The sequence below is a fragment of the Rana temporaria genome, chromosome 3, assembly GCF_905171775.1.
Source record: "Rana temporaria chromosome 3, aRanTem1.1, whole genome shotgun sequence".
In the NCBI taxonomy this organism is placed as follows: Eukaryota; Metazoa; Chordata; class Amphibia; order Anura; family Ranidae; genus Rana; species Rana temporaria.
Genome location: NC_053491.1, coordinates 494274339 through 494296072, shown reverse-complemented (window position 1 = coordinate 494296072; position 21734 = coordinate 494274339). Strand labels below are relative to the sequence as shown.

The following is a 21734-nucleotide window of genomic DNA, read 5'->3' as shown; positions in this document are numbered from 1 at the left end:
GCTCGATTGTAGACAGGAAACATGTGACCTCCACATCCTGTGGAGCTCCAGGGACTGCAGCCTGCAGCACATACTGATCCATTCTGTTGGGATTTGTAGAAATACAAGAAGAGATTTTGGGAGGTTTTGTACTTTCTGGTAGTAAAGTGTCTCCTTAAGATAACTTTGTAATGTGGATTTGTGTGTAAAAGTGATTGTTTATTATTTCCCAGTTTCTATTTGTGGTGATGATGGAAGTTGATGTTTATGTTGGAAGAAGAATACAATCCATGTCTCTAATCACAATCTCATTGTCCTTGTTTGTCCCCCTTCATCCCGACTATCAGGACCGAGACTGAGACACACACAGATCTCCACACAAACAATGTTTTACACTTCAATGGAATGTCGGCATTAAACCTCCATCTTCCTGAAAATCATATATATGTTCTGGTGCAAATATTATCCACTTACCGATCGCCCGGCCACATTGTACTGAGGACGGGGGCGCTGTACTGAGGACGGGGGGTGCTGTACTGAGGACGGGGGGCACTGTACTGAGGATGGGGGGCACTGTACTGAGGATGGGGGGCACTGTACTGAGGATGGGGGGCACTGTACTGAGGACAGGGGGTGCTGTACTGAGGACGGGGGGCGCTGTACTGAGAACAGGGGGCGCTGTACAGAGAACAGGGGGTGCTGTATGCAAAGCAATGTGCTGGTATGTCTCTGCCTATCCCATAGTATGTAGATATAGAACTTTCACACACCAATCAATATCCACTTATTGGGAGCTAAATACATTTAGGACAAAATTTATTAATCACATTTTTTTACAGGAGATAGTGAGGAGATTAGAAAGTTGAAGTCTACAAATGTTCTCACTGAGAAAGTTGTGTGAATTTCTTATATTTTATTTGCAGTTTATTGATCTGTTATTTCTATTACAATCTTATGGGGGTGCCGACTTCTGTGCCGTCCAGTGGGACATTATCACCCCCACCTTTGTAAGGGAACAAATTATATGGCAAGACATTTCTTGTTGTGTGAAGTTTCTACAGTGCCAAAATCACCACCCCCCTGCCCCCCTCAGTGCCGATCCCATCATCCACTGCACCCTCTCCAGTACCAATCCCATCATCCACTGCACCCTCTCCAGTACCGATCCCATCATCCACTGCACCCCCTCCAGTACCGATCCCATCATCCACTGCACCCTCTCCAGTACCGATCCCATCATCCACTGCACCCCCTCCAGTACCGATCCCATCATCCACTGCACCCTCTCCAGTACCGATCCCATCATCCACTGCACCCTCTCCAGTACCGATCCCATCACCCACTCCACCCTCTCCAGTACCGATCCCATCATCCACTGCACTCTCTCCAGTACCGATCCCATCATCCACTGCACCCTCTCCAGTGCCAATCCCATCATCCACTGCACCCTCTCCAGTACCGATCCCATCACCCACTGCACCCTCTCCAGTACCGATCCCATCATCCACTGCACCCTCTCCAGTACCGATCCCATCATCCACTGCACCCTCTCCAGTACCGATCCCATCATCCACTGCACCCTCTCCAGTACCGATCCCATCACCCACTCCACCCTCTCCAGTACCGATCCCATCATCCACTGCACTCTCTCCAGTACCGATCCCATCATCCACTGCACCCTCTCCAGTGCCGATCCCATTATCCACTACACCCTCTCCAGTACTGATCCCATTATCCACTGCACCCTCTCCAGTACCGATCCCATCATCCACTGCACCCTCTCCAGTACTGATCCCATCATCCACTGCACCCTCTCCAGTACTGATCCCATTATCCACTGCACCCTCTCCAGTACCGATCCCATCATCCACTGCACCCTCTCCAGTACCGATCCCATCATCCACTGCACCCTCTCCAGTACCGATCCCATTATCCACTGCACCCTCTTCAGTACCAATCCCATCATCCACTGCACCCTCTCCAGTGCTGATACCACCACTTGCTGTATCCTGCCCAGTGTCAAGTCCATTGTCCTCCACATCTTTGCTAGAACACACATATGCACTGCCAGCTGTACCGGGCATAGTCGAAGTATATGGGAAATTTGTGAAATGCCCTCAGTGTAGCCTTCATCATCTCAGGAAAAAACTTGAAAGTACACATGTTGAGAAAGCAGATGTGGCACAAAATATTACCCAGACCTGTCATTTATAGAGTGTAAATGATGATGAGACAAATGGCATAATTGCTGTCAGTAACCATGGGTTTTCCATGCCAGTACATGTACAGAGCAGTGGTGGCTGGTGCTCAAAATTTTTGGGGGGCGCAAACGAAAAAAAACAATTGCAGCCTCACTGTGCCCATCAAATGCAGCCACTGGGCCCATAAAATGCAACCACTGTGCCATCAATTGTCACCACTGTGCCATGCCATTAAAACACAGCCACTGGGCCCATCAAATGCAGCCACTGGGCCCATCAAATGCAGCCACTGGGCCCATCAATTGTCACCACTGTGCCATGCCATCAAACGCAGCCACTGGGCCATCAATTGTCACCACTGTGCCATGCCATTAAACGCAGCCACTGTGCCATCAATTGTCACCACTGTGCCATGCCATCAAATGCAGTCACTGTGCTATGCCATCAAATGCAGTCACTGTGCCATGCCATCAAACACAGCCACTGTGCCATCAATTGTCACCACTGTGCCATGCCATCAAACGCAGCCACTGTGCCCTTTGTCGCCACTGTGCCCTTTGTCGCCACTGTGCCCTTTGTCGCCACTGTGCCCAGTATAATGCCCATTGATGCCACTGTGCCCAGTATAATGCCCCTCCCCCCGCCCGGCACTTACCTTTCTGCGGGTCAGCCATCCTCCTTCCACGGCCCTCGATGTCTTCTCCCGCCATCGATGATGCTTCAGCCAATCAGGTTACCGGTAACCAGAACTGGCGAACCTGATTGGCTGAGACGCCTGTCAGTCTTATCCAAGGAATGCACCACCCGTACGTCCCTTAGATAAGCTTCCGAGAGCCGGAGGGCTGTACTCGGAAAGCCTATCAGAGCCGCACAGCCAACCAGCTGCCGTTATTCAGGTGGTCGGCGCTCACCGTCTGCCAATCTGAATAGTCAGCGGCAGCGAACAATAACATAGATTCATGCAATGCATGAATCTATGTTATTTCAGTGGCGGTGCGAGAGCCAGAGGGGGCGGCGCTCCAGCACCCTCTATAGATGCACCACCACTGGTGCAGAGGAAGAACTGGGGGAGACTCATGTAGTCCAATGTGAGTTGGAGGAATATCTGCAATATCAGTTGTTGGCTCAGCGGAGTGTACAAAGATTTCAAAGTACAAGATTTTAGAGCGTTAAAAATCTTAATCCAACTGTTGGATGAAAACGAGAGTTCGGAAGATCTAATTGATCTCTCGGATGAAGTCGAATTGGAGGTAGAACCGATCTCAGAACCATGTAAGTTTAAGACAAAATCACAAAGATTCCCTAATTTACAAACTTCCCCAGCAGTATGGGCCTTCCTTAAGCAAACAAGGAAACAAATCGAAAACCTAGTAATCCCCAAAATTTCCGATAACAATCTATCAAGACAGCAACAACAAGCACTTACCCAACTCACTAATAACAGCGAATTAGTGATAAAACCTTCTGATAAAGGGGGTAATGTAGTTGTAATGACCAAGACTCAGTATATCAGAATGTGTGACAAAATCCTATGCAATGGCAACTGGTATAGGATAATATCAGAAGATGATGTTCCAAAAGCCAGATCCAGTTATATTTCTTTGATTTCGTTAGCATTTCAACAAGGTCTAATTGATCAAGACCTTAGGGAATATCTAGAGATTAAGTGGCCCATAACTCCTACGTTTTATTCACTGCCAAAAATACATAAGGACATCAGGGTTCCACCTGGCCGTCCTATCATCTCAGGTATAGGCAGCCATACGGAAACTGCAAGCAAGTATGTCGATATGCAATTGAGACCTCATGTGATGGCATTGCCATCATATCTAAAAGATACATTGGAACTTCTTAAAATAGTGGAAGGTATGAGCGTACCCCCAGGATCAAATTTGGCAGCAATAGACGTGGAGGCCCTCTACTCTAGTATCCCTCACATAAAGGGGATCCAAGTTGTTTCTCAATTCTTGCGTGAACAAGATCACAATAATTGGAAACTGTGTAAATTCATTACAACTTTGTTGGAGCATATACTGACTAACAACGTTTTTGTCTTTAATGGCTCAACCTACCTCCAGGTACAGGGTGTGGCGATGGGGACCTCTTGTGCCCCATCGTATGCCACCCTGTACCTGGGGGGTTGGGAAAGAGCCATATTTTCGGATGACTCCGCCGCGATATACCTCCGCCACATTTTACTGTGGCGGAGGTACATCGACGATATTTTAGTCGTCTGGACTGGTGGAGTAGACCTACTAGGCAAATTTATGGAGTACTTATCCCTCAATGACTACAATCTAAAATTTACGATCCAATCAGATACAAAAAGCATCCCCTTCCTCGATCTAACAATCTCAATAAATGATGACGGTACTCTATACACTAACTTATATAGAAAAGAAACAGCAGGAAATACTATTCTTCACTACTCTAGCTCGCATCCAAGATCCTTGGTGCGAAGCATCCCTTACAGTCAGTACCTAAGACTTCGGCGCAATTGTGCAAAGGAGGAGGATTTTGAAAAAGAGGCATCTGCCCTCTATTCACGACTCCTATTGAGAGGATATAGTAAAAAGGTTTTGAAACAAGCATATATAAAGTCTAAGACAAATACTAGAGATGCATTATTATTTAAGCAGAAGGAAAAAGAGCACAATCCGACAACCAAACTTATAACTACCTTTAGCTCTGATCAAAACATCTTCCGCCAATTGGTCAGCCATAATTGGCATTTTCTTGCCGAAGACCCCATTATCTCCAAATACATTTCCCAGAGACCTGAAATTGTTTATAGGAAATGTAGGTCCATCAAGGACGGTCTCACACATAGCCACCTGGTACCTGATGCTCCGGATCTTCAGGAGCCTGAGATACCAGGTACCTATAAGTGTGGACAATGTGATGTCTGCCCTTGGATTGAAGAAGGAGACGGCTGTTCCCTCCCTAGAGGAGGTTTCCTTAAGTCCAAGAGGCATGCCAATTGCACAACCATAGGCATTGTATATCTTGCCAAATGTCGCTGTGGAGCATTCTATATAGGAAAGACGAAAAGAACCTTTGCGAGAAGAATTAAGGACCATCTCTATTACTTAGATGCGGGATTGCTCTATACTCCCATTTGTAAACATGTAGGCCTGCACCATAGCTATGACCCCTCATTTATTTCTTTTTTTGCATTGGAAGTCATTCCCCTACCAGAAAGAGGTGGGGATTTCGACAAAAAAATCCTCCAACGCGAAGCTCGTTGGATCTTCGACCAGCGAGCCACATATTCGCCAGGGCTTAATACATCTCTGTCATTCAAACCCTTTTTATAGGCAATGCCTTTGAGCTGTTCATTATTACAACCAGTTGTTACTGGTTTTGAATCACAGAGATGTCACTTAAGGACCCTGTATATATATAACAATCTTTAGTTGTTACATATGGGTCATTGCTAGGTCTACCTTAACTTTATTTTGTTCTTATTTTGTTCTTATATATTTAGTGGATGCTCCGATAGGTATACAACTTTTGATCTGTTTGGATGGCTCTATAGCTTCGCCCCTCACGTCAAATATCTATATATATATATAGATATATATATATTTTTTGTATGTATTTTTTGTATCTTGGTATCTATGGTGTTTGGTTTTGCTTTATTTGCTTTATTTGATCTTGATCTTTTTTCAATTTATTTTTTTTCATTTTTTTCATTTTTTTCATTTTTTTCATTTTTTTCAATTTCTCATTTCCTTTCATTTCAGTCTGATTCAATCCTGCATTTATTATTATTATTTCATGACTATAATGATTTCTTTTGCTCTGTCCGGCCGTATGATAAAATAGCTGGACAGTATTAAAATCTCTAACAACCGGTACTATTATGGACACTGCCTCTATCATTTTTCTCCTAATATCAGGCAATGTAAAATTGAACCACTATTGGATGTTTTGTGGTGTAAAACTAAGAACAGACTCTGGTTTGTCTTTCTGGAGTTAAATATATGTCTAATTATATATGTGTTACTTATTATTGTATACTAAATTATTATTTCTGTTTTGTGAGCCTTGAGCTGTACGATTCCTCATGCAGGGGGCTTCTTGATGCAAAGCGAGATTGGACCTCACACTAAGCGTGGTGCGGCCAATAACATGTCCCAACACAGGGGGCGCGATATCCTAGACGCCTCTGTTTCCCATCAATATCATCAGATGGGACGCACACGCACATCCAGCCGATCGTTTTTCCTTTGGCTGGTAAGAGACGTCCTGTTTATGTCTCTTTCTTATGCGCTCCAGCATACGTCATCACGCTGAAGCGCATCATCTGCGTGCGCATTCGTTTTGGGACACGTGAACCGGAGGTGATGCCAGGAGTCAGTCTTGACTCTTTTCACTTCCGGTGGAAATGCAGCTATTTAAGTCAGCGCGGACAGTGTATATGTCAGACGCTGACTTGGACAGCTGGAGGAAGGACAACACAACTATATTTGAGAAGCCAGCATACGGACCCTCCTGTCCTTATGCTGCCACTATTCAACAAAGGTAATGATTCTTTACTCTGATTAATCAGTGCCCCACTCAGGCTATTTAGCCATCTCCACTATTCCAAAAATTGAATTCCCTTTCTGTATTTACTTCTCTGTAGAATTCAAGTGGTAACAGATGGTATTTTCCTTGGACCACTTTATCAATACTACCCTTAATTGTAATTCAACGGAGGCATTACATTCCCGGATTACAACTGGAAATATCAATATATCTTTTTCCATTACTACTTAAGGTAAAAATTCCTGCTTATACATATAGACAATTGCCTCATTATGACATTCAGTCACAGGCACTGTGTTTATTATTATTATTTTTCACAGGATAATTACTAAAACTCTTATATTTATATATATATATTTACTTTCCATTCATAGAATTTTGTGGAAACCTATTGGGAACCCCTTGGGATCCATCTAGCAGCACAAAATTTAATCTTGCTACTATTGAGGTAAACATCGCCATTAAGCTCTCATTGGATATATTCAATTCTATAACAATTATTAAATGCATGGACACTTAATACATTAATTAATATATACATACTTCTTTAGATTCTCTAATATTACTTAAACCTTTTTGCTTGTTTTTAGAAAGAATATAAATACAACCATTAGTCATCTGTATCCTCTTTTGTGTTGAATCCCTCAAACATTTCATTGTCCGCACCTGCTAAAATCAAGTGGATCTGGCTTCCATTGATTATAAGTGGAGTAACGAGTCTCCTGATTGCATCCAGTGCCCCCTCGCTGAATCTTAGGCAGGTTTTTCTGCCCAGTTCTAAGAGCTTTTTAACGGAAATGGTAAGCGCACTATATACTCCCCCTTCTATATATATGTGCTTAAAACACATTTGTTCAAAGTTTAAAATCATATAAATATAATAAACTGTTGTATTAATGATGAATCTTTATGTCGTACGCAGACTGCTACATATATAAAAGGAACAGGAACATTATGCAAGCCCTGATGAAGCACACATAGTGCGAAACTAGTTGGCAAACTCGCATGAATTTTCCTCCAAATAACCTGTCTTCCCTTTACCTTGTTTTTCATGTAACTGTGGTTTCTGACCATATGTATATCTTATTGTGTAAATTATATGAAATATGATATTTTATATTTTCATAATTAAATTATTTTTGATACTACTTTAAACTTTGTGTTTTGTGCGCCTACCTTATATACCAAGAGCAACACATCTCATTTAAAAAATCCCTATATTTGGAGAGGAACTGTCCTCCCCTAATATATGCCAACTCTTTTTTAGGCTCAGCGGAGTGGTCTGAGCTACAATTCATGTGAGCCCCTCCTCCAAATGTCTTTCCTTATCCATCCTGTGTATACAGTAGGTGTCGCCGATTTTGTGTTTCCAGCTGTTACAAAGTAATTGTATATTTAAGATTTAATATCTCACATATATGATATATGGTTGAAATAAGAGAGTTCTATTGTCCAGAGCGAAAGCTTTAACATAACACACATTAGAGCTTATACAAAGTAGGGTTGTCCCGATACCGATACTAGTATCGGTATCGGGAACGCTACTGAGTATTTGCGGGAGTACTTGTACTCCCGCAAATACCGACGATGCCTAAATAGAATACTCAGCCCCCCCACACCCCCCGCCGCTGCTACACCGCATCCCGCCGCCGCCGCTACACCGCATCCCGCCGGCCGCTTGGTTAATACGAGCGGGGAACATTACAGCTTTCATTTGAATAGCTGTAATGTTCCCGCCGCACCGCGTATAGACAGTCCCCCTTGCTCGGATGATCTGTCCAATCCCGAGCAAGGGGGAGTGTCTATACACAGCGCGGCGGGAACATTACAGCTATTCAAATGAAAGCTGTAATGTTCCCCACTCATATTAGCGGCGCGGCAGCATGCAGGTAAGGAGGGGGACATGGCTGCTTATGGGGGGGACATGGCTGCATATATGGGGGGACATGGTTGCATATACTGTATGGGGGGACATGGCTGCTTATGGGGGGGGACATGGCTGCTTATATGGGGGGACATGGCTGCATATATGGGGGGACATGGTTGCATATACTGTATGGGGGGACATGGCTGCTTATGGGGGGGACATGGCTGCTTATATGGGGGGACATGGCTGCATATATGGGGGGACATGGCTGCATATATGGGGGGACATGGGGACATGGCTGCATATATGGGGGGACATGGCTGCATATATGGGGGGACATGGCTGCATATATGGGGGGACATGGCTGCATGTGTGGGGGGACATTGCTGCATGTGTGGGGGGACATGGCTGCATCTGTGTGGGGACATGGCAGCATCTGTGTGGGGACATGGCGGCATCTGTGGGGGGGACATGGCGGCATCTGTGGGGGGGACATGGCTGCATCTGTGTGGGGGACATGGAGGCATCTGTGTGGGGACATGGCTGCATATATGGGGGACATGGCTGCATATGGGGGGACATGGCTGCATATGGGGGGGGACATGGCTGCATATGGGGGGGGACATGGCTGCATATGGTGGGGACATGGCTGCATGTGTGGAGACATGGCAGCATATGTGGGGGGACATGGCTGCATATGTGGGGGGACATGGCTGCATATGTGGGGGGGACATGGCTGCATATGTGGGGGGGACATGGCTGCATTTGTGGGGGGGACATGGCTGCATATGGGGGGGGACATGGCTGCATCTGTGGGGGGACATGGCTGCTTCTGGGGGGGGGGCATGGCTGCATTTGGGGACACATTTAAAAAAAAGTATCGGTATTCGGTATCGGCGAGTACATAAAAAAAAGTATCGGTACTTGTACTCGGTCCTAAAAAAGTGGTATCGGGACAACCCTAATACAAAGTCTAATCTAACACACAGAACCTATCTATAGTCTCAAACAAGACCGTGGTTTAAAATACATACATTTACATGAAGGAATCTAGAGCATATTCCTCTAAAACATTTGATTACAAGCGTGTGCAGTTGCTACATGTAATTAAAAACGTGCCTATACCATAGTTACCCTTTTAAGACCCATGCCTTTAGGCCATCTCTCCATCAAGTCATCCTTTCATAAAGTGATGCTTCCATAAAAGTCCAAAATTCCCTTTCTCTCTGCAGTCGAGTATGTCTCTCTATGCTAACGTCCCATTGGTTGGCCTAGCTAGGATCACGATTGGAGGCCTGACTACATAAGTCAGCCCCCTTTCATACAAATCCTGGTGACTATATGTGGCAGCAGAGTAAAGTGAACTTTCCCAGGTTTAAAAAGGGTGGGGCTGTCTTGATTGAACATCCCAGCATGGGGTCCATCACATAAGGTGGTTTAATTCACTGACTCCGAAATGTCTGGTAACAAAGAACTTTGCTATGTACTAAATGCCATGAATTAGCATACTAAATGAACAATATACTCTGTACTCTGACTGAAATGTCTTCAGCCACTACTAAGAGAAATATATTCATAATTAAAATATATATATTTATTCATATAGACACAGCCATATATATATATACACACACACACATACCTATATCTCTATTTAATTCTAGATTACCCAAAAACCATATGGAAACACAGCACAATGTGATCGCGCTGGAAACCCGCAAAACGAGACTGTGCTTCTCTCGCTCGCGGGAGGAGCGACAAAGCTCGGCGCTTGCTCCCGACGATGGGGATCACGGGTGTCAATCTCACCGCTAGCAGAGGAGAGATTGACACAATATCGGCGGCAGATACTTTAATTTGTTCCCTTACAAAGGTGGGGGTGATAATGTCCCACTGGACGGCACAGAAGTCGGCACCCCCATAAGATTGTAATAGAAATAACAGATCAATAAACTGCAAATAAAATATAAGAAATTCACACAACTTTCTCAGTGAGAACATTTGTAGACTTCAACTTTATAATCTCCTCACTATCTCCTGTAAAAACAACAACAAACTTTCTGCTAATAAACATAACCGGAAAAAAATAGATTTATAAATATTGTTCTAAATGTATAGCTAGATTCACATAGAGTTAGGTTGGCGTATCAGTAGAGTATCAGTAGATACGCCGACCTAACTCTGAATCTGCACCGACCTAGGTTTAAGTGTATTCTCAAACAGAGATACACTTAAACCTATCTAAGATACGACGGCTTGCGCCGTCCTATCTTAGGGTGCAATATTTTGGCTGGCTGATAGGTGGCGCTTCCGTTGTGGTCGGCGTAGAATATGTAAATCACTAGATACGCCTATTCACGAACGTACGCCCGGCCGACGCAGTACAGATACGCCGTTTATGTAACGCATTATCAGGCCTAAAGTTATTCCATCAAATAGTTGGAATAGTAATGTTAAAGTATGGGCGCCGTTCCCGCTTCGAAATTCGAAAATTTTACGTCGTTTGCGCAAGTCGTCCGTGAATAGGGATTTACGTCCACGTCGAAATCAATAGGCCCGTGCTGCGGACTTAGCCGCAATGCACACTGGGAAATGTAGGCGCACGGCACATGCGCAGTTCCAAAAAAATGTCAATCACGTCGGGTCAAGCCTCATTACCATAAAACACGCTCCCTCAGCCGAATTTGAATTAGGCGCGCTTGCGCCGGCCGCATTTACGCTACACCGCCGTAACTTAGCAGGCAAGTACTTTGTGAATCATGTACTTGCCTCGCTAACTTACGGCGGCATAGTGTAAACACGCTAAGCTTTGCCGCCGCAAAGTTAGGACACCCTACGTGAATCTAGCTAGTATTCTTCTCCATGTTTTTTGATACAAAAAAAGAAATTCCCAATAAGTGGATATTGATTGTTGTGTGAAAGTTCTATATCTACATTCTATGGGATATGTAGTGGAATTTGTATTTGTTTTATACTACAAATGGTGGAGATAAAGGACTTCTAGAGGGACGGTGATAGTGCAATCTGACACTAACTGACACTGGGGGGGAAGTGACATTAAAAGCGACACTAATACAGTGATCAGTGCTAGAAATATGACACTGGCTGGGAAGGGGGTAACATCTCTGGGTGATGAAGGGGTTAAATATGTTCCATAACTCAGTGTAATGTGTGTACAGTGTGCTGCTTTATACTAATGATCTCTGACAGATCACTCCCTCTGTAAACAACCCAACACAGAGCTCTGAGCTGCGATTGGACACAAACGATCAGTTGGTCCTGGGTGTGAATCATTGGCTGGGATGCTGTGTCCAATTAGCAGGGGGTGGGGTGAACATGCACCTGCCCTAAACCTGGGAGTAGGCAGAGACATACCAGCACATCACTTTGCCTAAAGCATCTCCCGTCCTCAGTACATCACCCTCCCATCCTCAATACAATGACCCCCCGTCCTCAGTACAATGCCACCCCGTCCTCAGTACATCACCCTCCCATCCTCAATACAATGCCACCCCGTCCTCAGTACATCACCTTCCCATCCTCAATACAATGCCCCACTGTCCTCAGTACATCACCCTCCCATCCTCAATACAATGCCACCCCGTCCTCAGTACAGCAACCCCTGTCCTCAATACAATGCCACCCCATCCTCTGTACAGCAACCCCTGTCCTCAGTACAATGCCCCACTGTCCTCAGTACAGTGACCCCCCATCCTCAATGCAATGCCACCCTGTCCTCAGTACAGCAACCCGCGTCCTCAGTACAATGCCCCACTGTCCTCAGTACAGCACCCCTGTCCTCAGTACAGTGACCCCCCATCCTCAGTACAATGCCACCCCGTCCTCAGTACAATGCCACCCCGTCCTCAGTACAATGCCACCCCGTCCTCAGTACAATGCCACCCCGTCCTCAGTACATCACCCTCCCATCCTCAGTACAATGCCACCCCGTCCTCAGTACATCACCCTCCCATCCTCAATACAATGCCACCCCGTCCTCAGTACATCACCCTCCCATCCTCAATACAATGCCCCACTGTCCTCAGTACATCACCCTCCCATCCTCAATACAATGCCACCCCGTCCTCAGTACATCACCCTCCCATCCTCAATACAATGCCACCCCGTCCTCAGTACATCACCCTCCAATCCTCAATACAATGACCCCCCCGTCCTCAGTACAATGCCACCCCATCCTCAGTACAATGCCCCACTGTCCTCAGTACAGTGACCCCTGTCCTCAGTACAGTGACCCCTGTCCTCAGTACAGTGACCCCCCATCCTCAATACAATGCCACCCCGTCCTCAGTACAGCACCCCATGTCCTCAGTATAATGCCCCCGTCCTCAGTATAGTGCCTCCCATCCTCAGTACAGCACCCCCCCCATCCTCAGTACAGCACCCCCCCCTCCTCAGTACAGCACCCCCTATCCTCAGTACAATTCCCCCTCCCACAGTACAGCATCCCACCTCCTCAGTACAGCACCCCCTATCCTCAGTACAATTCCCCCTCCCACAGTACAGCACCCCCCATCCTCAGTACAGCACCCCCTATCCTCAGTACAATTCCCCCTCCCACAGTACAGCGCCCCCCATTCTCAGTACAGCGCCCCCCATGCTCAGTACAGTGACACCCCCATCCTCAGTACAGCGCCCCCCATCCTCAGTACAGCACCCCCCATGCTCAGTACAGTGACACCCCCATCCTCAGTACAGCGCCCCCCGTCCTCAGTACAGCGCCCCCCATCCTCAGTACAGCGCCCCCCATCCTCAGTACAGCGCCCCCCATCCTCAGTACAGCGCCCCCCCTCCTCAGTACAATGTGGCCGGGCGATCGGTAAGTGGATAATATTTGCACCAGAACATATATATGATTTTCAGGAAGATGGGGGTTTAATCATAGCTCCCAACTGTCCCTGATTTGGAGGAACTGTCCCTGATTTGGAGCAATGTCCCTCTGTCCCTCATTCCTCCTCATTTGTCCCTCATTTTGGTCTGATCTATACAGATGTATATAAAATGCACTTTTTATCTATCAAAAAGTGTTTCCCAGAGCTAAACTTTTCATCTGATTTGTAAATTGCTGCATTTGTAAATTCTAAAATCCAATATAAAGGCAGATAGAAGTGGTAAATAAAGCACTTGTGGGTTTAACCAATCTTGTTTTTTGTGTACAATTCTCCTTTAAGGGGGCGTGGCAAGGGGTGTGTCCTATGCCTGCATACTTTTGCTGATAGGTGTCCCTCATTCCTGTCTCAAAAAGTTGGGAGGTATGATTTAATGCCGACATTCCATTGACCTGTAAAACATTGTTTGTGTGGAGATCTGTGTGTGTCTCAGTCTCGGTCCTGATAGTCGGGATGAAGGGGGACAAACAAGGACAATGAGATTGTGATTAGAGACATGGATTGTATTCTTCTTCCAACATAAACATCAACTTCCATCATCACCACAAATAGAAACTGGGAAATAATAAACAATCACTTTTACACACAAATCCACATTACAAAGTTATCTTATGGAGACACTTTACTACCAGAAAGTACAAAACCTCCCAAAATCTCTTCTTGTATTTCTACAAATCCCAACAGAATGGATCAGTATGTGCTGCAGGCTGCAGTCCCTGGAGCTCCACAGGATGTGGAGGTCACATGTTTCCTGTCTACATTGGAGCTCCACTCCGCAGCCACACCCCTCTCCCAGCTACAGCCATTCATTGTTTGTTACAATAAAGTTCAATAATAAAAAAAAAAGAGTGGAAGTCACATGTTTTCTGTCAAACGTGGAGCTCCACTCTGTAGCCACACCCCTCTCAGGAATGAGGAAGTAGGAAAGTGGGTGGAATACAATGAAATACGATGTTCCAGGAAGTCGGGTCTTAGAAACATTTCCTGAGGTGTGGAGAAGAGAACTACAGACTCCAACATTTCCATAGAGAAGGTGAGTGAGAGACGGAACATTTCCATAGAGAAGGTGAGTGAGAGACGGAACATTGGGATGGGCGGGGCATAAATTACTTCAGAAGAGACTTATATTATGTAAAGGAGAACTCCGCCTTTAACTTGCTAGGAAAGTCTTCTGTAGTAGCCAAGCTTCACACCCCACACCTAGCTTTCCTAGATACCCCCACATGGCTTCCCTAGATACCCCCACAACCCACATGGCTTCCCTAGATACCCCCACAACCCACATGGCTTCCCTAGATACCCCCACAACCCACATGGCTTCCCTAGATACCCCCACAACCCACATGGCTTCCCTAGATACCCCCACAATCATCATGGCTTCCCCAGATACCCCCACAACCCACATGGCTTCCCTAGATACCCCCACAACCCACATGGCTTCCCTAGATACCCCCACAATCATCATGGCTTCCCTAGATACCCCCACAACCCACATGGCTTCCCTAGATACCCCCACAATCCACATGGCTTCCCTAGATACCCACATGGCTTCCCTAGATACCCCCACAATCCACATGGCTTCCCCAGATACCCCCACAATCCACATGGCTTCCCTAGATACCCACATGGCTTCCCTAGATACCCACATGGCTTCCCTAGATACCCACATGGCTTCCCTAGATACCCCCACAATCCACATGGCTTCCCTAGATACCCCCACAATCCACATGGCTTCCCTAGATACCCCCACAATCCACATGGCTTCCCCAGATACCCCCACAATCCACATGGCTTCCCCAGATACCCCCACAATCCACATGGCTTCCCCAGATACCCCCACAATCCACATGGCTTCCATAGATACCCTACACACAGCTTCCCTGATGGGGATAAGTGTCTCTTCTGAGCTGTGGATGGGGGGCTTATCGCAATCTGTAAAACCCCATCAACAAGGCCCCCCCAGATCCCAGGCCCCCTATATGAATAAGTATCAGGTACATCATACCTCTACCCAGTCACCAAAAAAGTGTCAAAGTATTAAACACAATAGAGGGGTTTTTGACAATTCGTTTATTAAAAAAAAAAACTGTCCCTCGATGAAAATCCATTGTCAATCATGCCGCCCACCAGACCTGAAAGATTTTTTTTTAACCACTTAAGGACCAACGCATGTACATATACGTCGGCAGAATGGCACGTACAGGCACAATCACGTACCTGTACGTGGCTGCCTTCCCCCGGGTCGGGGGTCTGATCGGGACCCCCCTGGTACATGCGGCGGTCCGTGGGAGCGATCCAGGATGAGGGGGCGGCTATTCATTTCTAGCCACCCCCTTTGCGATCGATCCCAGCCAATCACCTTCTTCCCCTGCCTGTGAACTGTAAACACAGGCAGGAGGAAGTGATGTCACCTCTCCTCGTGGCGGTCTTTTTGTCCGGCAGAGAGGAGAGAAGACATCTAATGTGAGTTGCACCTAACAGCACACTGACACAGTTACACATAGGCACACAAACCCCCCCAGATCACCCCCCCCCAGCCCCCTGTCACAGTGTCACTGATTGCAGTGATCATTTATTTACTGATCACTGCATTTAGTTTCATTTGTGTCAGTAAAAAGTGTTAGGGACGTTAGTGTTAGGCCCCTTTAGGTCCAGGGTAGCCCCCTAACCCCCCTAATAAAGGTTTAACCCCTTGATTACCCCCTCAGTTAACCCTTTCACCCCCTATCACCAGTGTCACTAAGCGATCGTTTTTCTGATCGCTGTATTAGTGTCGCTGGTGCCGCTAGGTAACCAGTTATTTTTTGAGGTTCGCCGCCAGGTTTTTATAGCGTTGGGTACCCCCATACATTTTCTAAATAAAGGTTTTAACCCCTGATTGCCCCTAGAGTTAACCCTTTCACCAGTGATCACCGTATAAGTGACGCTGGTTAGCCAGTTAGTTATTTAGGTTCGCCGCCAGGTTTTTATATAGCATCGGGTACCCCCATATTTTACCTAGTAAACGTTTTAACCCCCTGATTGCCCCTAGTTGACCCTTTCACCAGTGATTACCGTATAAGTGTTACGGGTGACGCTGGGTTAGTTAGTTTGCTGTTTATAGCATCAGGGCACCTGCCGTATATAACCCAATAAAGGTTTAACCCCCTGATCACCCGGCGGGTGATATCAATTACATTTTAGCATCAGTCAGGGTCTGCGTCGCCCCAGGCAGCGTTAGGTTAGTGCCAGTAACGCTTACACCTACTCGCAAAGCATACACCCCACTTGGTGGTATAGTATCTGAACAGATCAATATCTGATCAGATCTATACTAGCGTACCCAGCAGTTTAGGGTTCCCAAAAGTGCATTGTTAGTGGGATCTGCCCAGATACCCGCTAGCACCTGCGTTTTGCCCCTCCGCCCAGCCCAGCCCAGCCACCCAAGTGCAGTATCGATCGATCGCTGTCACTTACAAAACACAACACACATAACTGCAGCGTTCGCAGAGACAGGCCTTATCCCTGCAATCGCTCAGTTTTTTTTTTGTAGCGTTTTCTACATTTGCTCACAGTCAGGTGCTTTTTTACCTGTGACTCATCACTAGTGTACCACTAAATTTAGAGCCCAAAATGGCAAAGCGAATGTACACTAGAGAAGAGGCCTACATGTTTCTGAGCCTGACAGATAGTGAAGAGGAGGTCACGCATCTGTCAGATTCTGGCTCCGAATACGATCCTGTTTACGACAGCGGCTCCATGCCAGATAGCTCTGACGACGAAGTTGTGGTACCTGCTAAGGCCAGGCGTACCCGACCCCATTCTGATGTTGTTGAGCAGCAAGAACCCTTGTATGTAGCAGAGAAGTACTAGCGCCGCTATTCCTTCTGGTGAACTGGCAAGCACCAGCGGCCTAGTACACCCTGGTCGTTCATCCAGCACTGCAGTATCACGTGGTGACGTGGCGAGTCCCATAAGTGCAGTTCAAGCTGGCGAGGTGGCAAGCACAAGTAGTGTCCCGCTGCCACCAAGAAGAAGACGACAAAGACAGGCCTGTCGTGCCCATAGTGCCCTTCCTGCAGAATTCGCCTATCCTAATTGGGTCCCCACCACTTCTGCAGAACCCGTACTTCCCCCATTCACTGGCCAACTCGGTATTCAGGTGGAAACGGCTGATTTTACGTCACTTGATTTTTATTCGCTGTTTTTCACAGAAGTTGTGGACCAGAGTAATTTATATGCTGGTACTTACATCGCCGCTAATCCCCAGTCCATCCTTGCCAGAGAATGGAAACCACTTGCGGTTTCCGAATTAAAGACCTTTCTGGGCCTTTGCCTCAACATGGGCATACACCAATTTCCGAAGTTGCGGATGTATTGGTCCACATGACCATATGCCCATATTCTCTGCTTCCATGGCCAGGAGACGATACGAGGCGATCCTGCGGTTCATGCATTTCAATGACCATGAACTTTGTCGTCCACGTGGAGACCCTGAATACGACCGGCTCTACAAATTTCGGCCCCTCATAAATCACTTCAACGAACGTTTTGCAGCCTTGTTTAATCCCCAGCAAGTTGTCTGTGTTGATGAGTCCCTAATTACATTTTCTGTCCGCTTGTCTTTCAAGCAGTACCTTCCCAGCAAGCGTGCCAGATACGGGGACAAGCTCTATAAGCTTTGTGACAGGGCAACAGGCTACACATGGAGCTTTAGAGTTTATGAGGGAAAAGATAGTCAGGTAGAGCCGGAGGGATGCCCAGATTACATAGGGAGTGCTGGCAAGATTGTCTGGGACTTGGTGTCACCCTTATTCGGAAAGGGGTACCACTTGTATGTGGACAATTATTACAGCAGCGTGCCACTTTTTAGTCACTTGTTTGATCGTCAGATTGGAGCATGTGGCACCGTGCGACCTAATCGTCTGGGCTTTCCCCAGAGGCTTGTAGATGCCCGTCTTAGGCTGGGGGCGAGAGCCTGCTGCAGGTGTAATAATTTACTTGCTGTGAAGTGGCGGGACAATAAGAATGTTTTCGTTCTTACCACCCTTCACATAGACACGACAGTACAAATTCGTACGGCGACTGGTGTTGTGGAGAAACCCCTCTGTGTCCACCAATATAACAAAAATATGGGAGGGTGGACCTCAACGACCAGTTGATGGCGCCGTATCATATTACCCGTAAGGCGAGACGCTGCTATAAAAAAGTGTCTTTGTACTTATTTGAATTGGCTTTACTGAATGCTCATGTCATATACAGAGCTTCAGGATGGACTGGATCCTTCCTTACATTCCAGGATGAGATCATCTTAGAACTCCTGTATCCAGGCGGTTCTGCACCTCACCATCCCCTACCAAATGCAGTAAGCCGACTGCATGAGAGGCATTTTCTGTTTCTCTATGAGAATATCCCTACCCAACAAGCCCCCCCAAAAAATGTTGTGTCTGTAGCAAGCAGGGATATAGGCGTGACCCCCGTTATTATTGTCCCGACTGTCCTGGCAATCCTGGTCTCTGCATTGGCATATGTTTTTATGCTACCACACACGAGTGAAGTTTTAGCGTAGGGTAAAGCATTTCGCAGGCTAGGCACACTTAGAGACCCAAATCTGGAACCGAAAAGTTGAACAGTTACAGTTACTAAAAAAAAAAGTAAAAAAAATTAAATTATATATATAAAAAAGTAGTTGTCGTTTTTTATTGTTCTCTTCCTCTCTATTCTCTCTCTGTTAACAAGTTTGATCATGCTTGCTTTTCAGTTATGTAATTTACTTTACTGTTTTCAGGTACGCCATTCAGCTGTTGTGTGGATTTATTTATCTTGATAGCAACAGCGTTTGCTCCCACGATACATAAAGCCGTGACTCCAACGCTGTAGGAGGTGATTTCACCACCACAGTTTAAAAAAAAAGAGCATATATGCCGAAGCATTAGGGGCGGAGGAACGATTTTGCGTCTAATACCGCATACATACGGTCGACGTTCCGACGGAGGCTTGTCCATGGAAAAGTCAGACTGTGAGTACGCGGCATAACTTTTTTGTGGGAGGATGCCCCCATGCTTTGGTGTGTGTGTGTATGTGTGTATATATATATATATATATATATATATATATATATATATATATATATATATATATATATATATATATATATATATATATATATATATATATATATATATATATATATATATATATATATATATATATATATATATATATCTATATCATAGTAATTTATTTCTTTTTTATTTGCTTTGCAGGTATGGTATGATCTTACTGTTATACTGTAATGTTACTTTGTTTTAATGTTAACCATCATTTGCTTAGCAGGTACGCCATTCAGTTGCAGTGCGGATTTATTTAGCGTGACAGCAACACCAGTTAAAAAAAGAGCATATATGCCGAAGCATGGGGGCATTAGGGGCGGAGGAGCGATTTTTTTGCTCCTAATGCCGCGTACATACGGTCGAAATTCAGAGGCTTGCCCGTGGAAAAGTCCGACCGTGTGCAGGAGGCTGCCCCCATGCTTCAGCATATATAAATGGTGCATGTATGCCCATCATTAGAAGTGGGTGGATGAAGGGAGGTATTCTAATGGTGGGCATACCCACCGATCAATCTCTTTTTCGTTCGGCCAACAGGCTGCATGAAAAAAAAGATTACAATACAGGTCCAACAAGAACCATCAATGTACTGGTGTGTTGCTGGACTTTGAATGGGTATACCAGAATGATGCCTGCGGGTTTAGGTATCATCTTGGTATAATTTTTTTCAGCCAGTGGTCGGCTTTCATGTAAAAGCAATCCTAGCAGCCAATTAGCCTCTAGACTGCTTTTACAAGCAGTGGGAGGGAATGTCCCCCCCCCCCAGATATAAACAGCGCCATTGGGAAAGCATTTTATCACACAGATCTTGGTGTGGTCAGATGCTTTGAGGGCAGAGGAAAGATCTAGGGTCTAATAGACCCAATTTTTAAAAAAAAAAGAGTACCTGTCACCAACTATTGCTATCATAGGGGAAAAAAGCAACCCTGTCCCCCCTGCTCTTGCGCAAAGGCGAACACAAGCGTCGGTCTGGAGTCATATGTAAACAGCAATTGCACCATGCATGTGAGGTATCACCTCAAAGGTCAGATCGAGGGCAGTTATTTTAGCAGTAGACCTCCTCTGTAAATCTAATGTGGTAACCTGTAAAGGCTTTTAAAAATGTATGTAGTTTGTCGCCACTGCACGTTTGTGCGCAATTTTTAAGTATGTCGTGTTTGGTATCCATGTACTCGGCCTAAGATCATCTTTTTTATTTCATCAATAATTTGGGCAATATAGTGTTTTTTAGTGCTTTAAAATAAAATAAAGTGTATTTTTTCCCCAAAAACTGTGTTTGAAAAATCGCTGCACAAATACCGTGTGGAAAAAAAAATGCAACACCCACCATTTTAATCTGTAGGGCCTTTGCTTTAAAAAATATATAATGTTTGGGGGTTCAACTTAACTTTCATGTAAACAAAAAGTGTCAGAAAGGGCTTTGTCTTCAAGTGGTGAGAAGAGCGGGTGATGTGTGATATAAGCTTCTGAATGTTGTGTATAAAATGCCAGGACAATTCAAACCCCCCCAATGACCCCATTTTGGAAAGTAGACACTAGAGGTTGACCGATATATCGGCCAATATTCAGCCATTTTGGAGAAATCATCATCGGCCGATTATTATGCAAATCAGGCCGATATTTGACACTGCCTGAATATGTGTCAGCTGAGATCTGGGCGGACCGCTACATGTATGTGGCCTCGCCCCTTTTTCTAACAGCCCAATCATTGGCTGGATTGCTGCTGGGGCCTGACAACCCGGGTCCCGCCCACCTCTGACATCACGCTGAATCTGTGAACTCCCCTCTCTCTCTCTCCCCATAGTTTCATCGGCCAGAGAAAAATCCATATGGGTCCACCTCTAGTAGACACCCCAAGCTATTTGCTGAGAGGCATGTCGAGTCCATGGAATATTTTATATTTTGACACAAGTTGCGGGAAAAATATTTTATTTTTTCTTTTGCTCAAAGTTGTCACTAAATGATATATTGCTCACACATGCCATGGGCATATGTGGAATGACACCCCAAAATACATTCTGCAGCTTCTCCCGCGTACGGGTATACCACATGTGTGGGACTTTTTGGGAGCCTAGCCGCGTACGGGACCCTGAAAACCAATCACTGCCTTCAAGATTTCTAAGGGCATACATTTTTGATTTCACTCCTCACTACCTAT

At 45.7% G+C, this 21734-nt stretch overlaps 1 protein-coding gene and 1 long non-coding RNA gene across 3 annotated transcripts in view; both read left to right on the top strand.

The window, feature by feature from the left end:
• Positions 1-7091: 7091 nt before the first annotated feature.
• On the top strand, positions 7092-7760 carry LOC120933844. Its single transcript, XR_005748134.1, has 3 exons — positions 7092-7161; positions 7304-7513; positions 7636-7760. It is a non-coding gene; the product is annotated as an uncharacterized LOC120933844 (long non-coding RNA).
• Positions 7761-14394: 6634 nt separating this feature from the next.
• LOC120933836 (NACHT, LRR and PYD domains-containing protein 3-like) overlaps positions 14395-21734 on the top strand; it is a 41968-nt gene continuing 34628 nt past the window's right edge. Inside the window, exon 1 of one of the 2 annotated variants that reach the window (XM_040347246.1) lies at positions 14395-14520. The gene's annotated coding sequence lies outside the window, so the exon portion shown is untranslated. Of the gene's footprint in view, positions 14554-21734 lie in introns of both variants that reach the window. The other variant, XM_040347247.1, reaches the window with a different exon arrangement.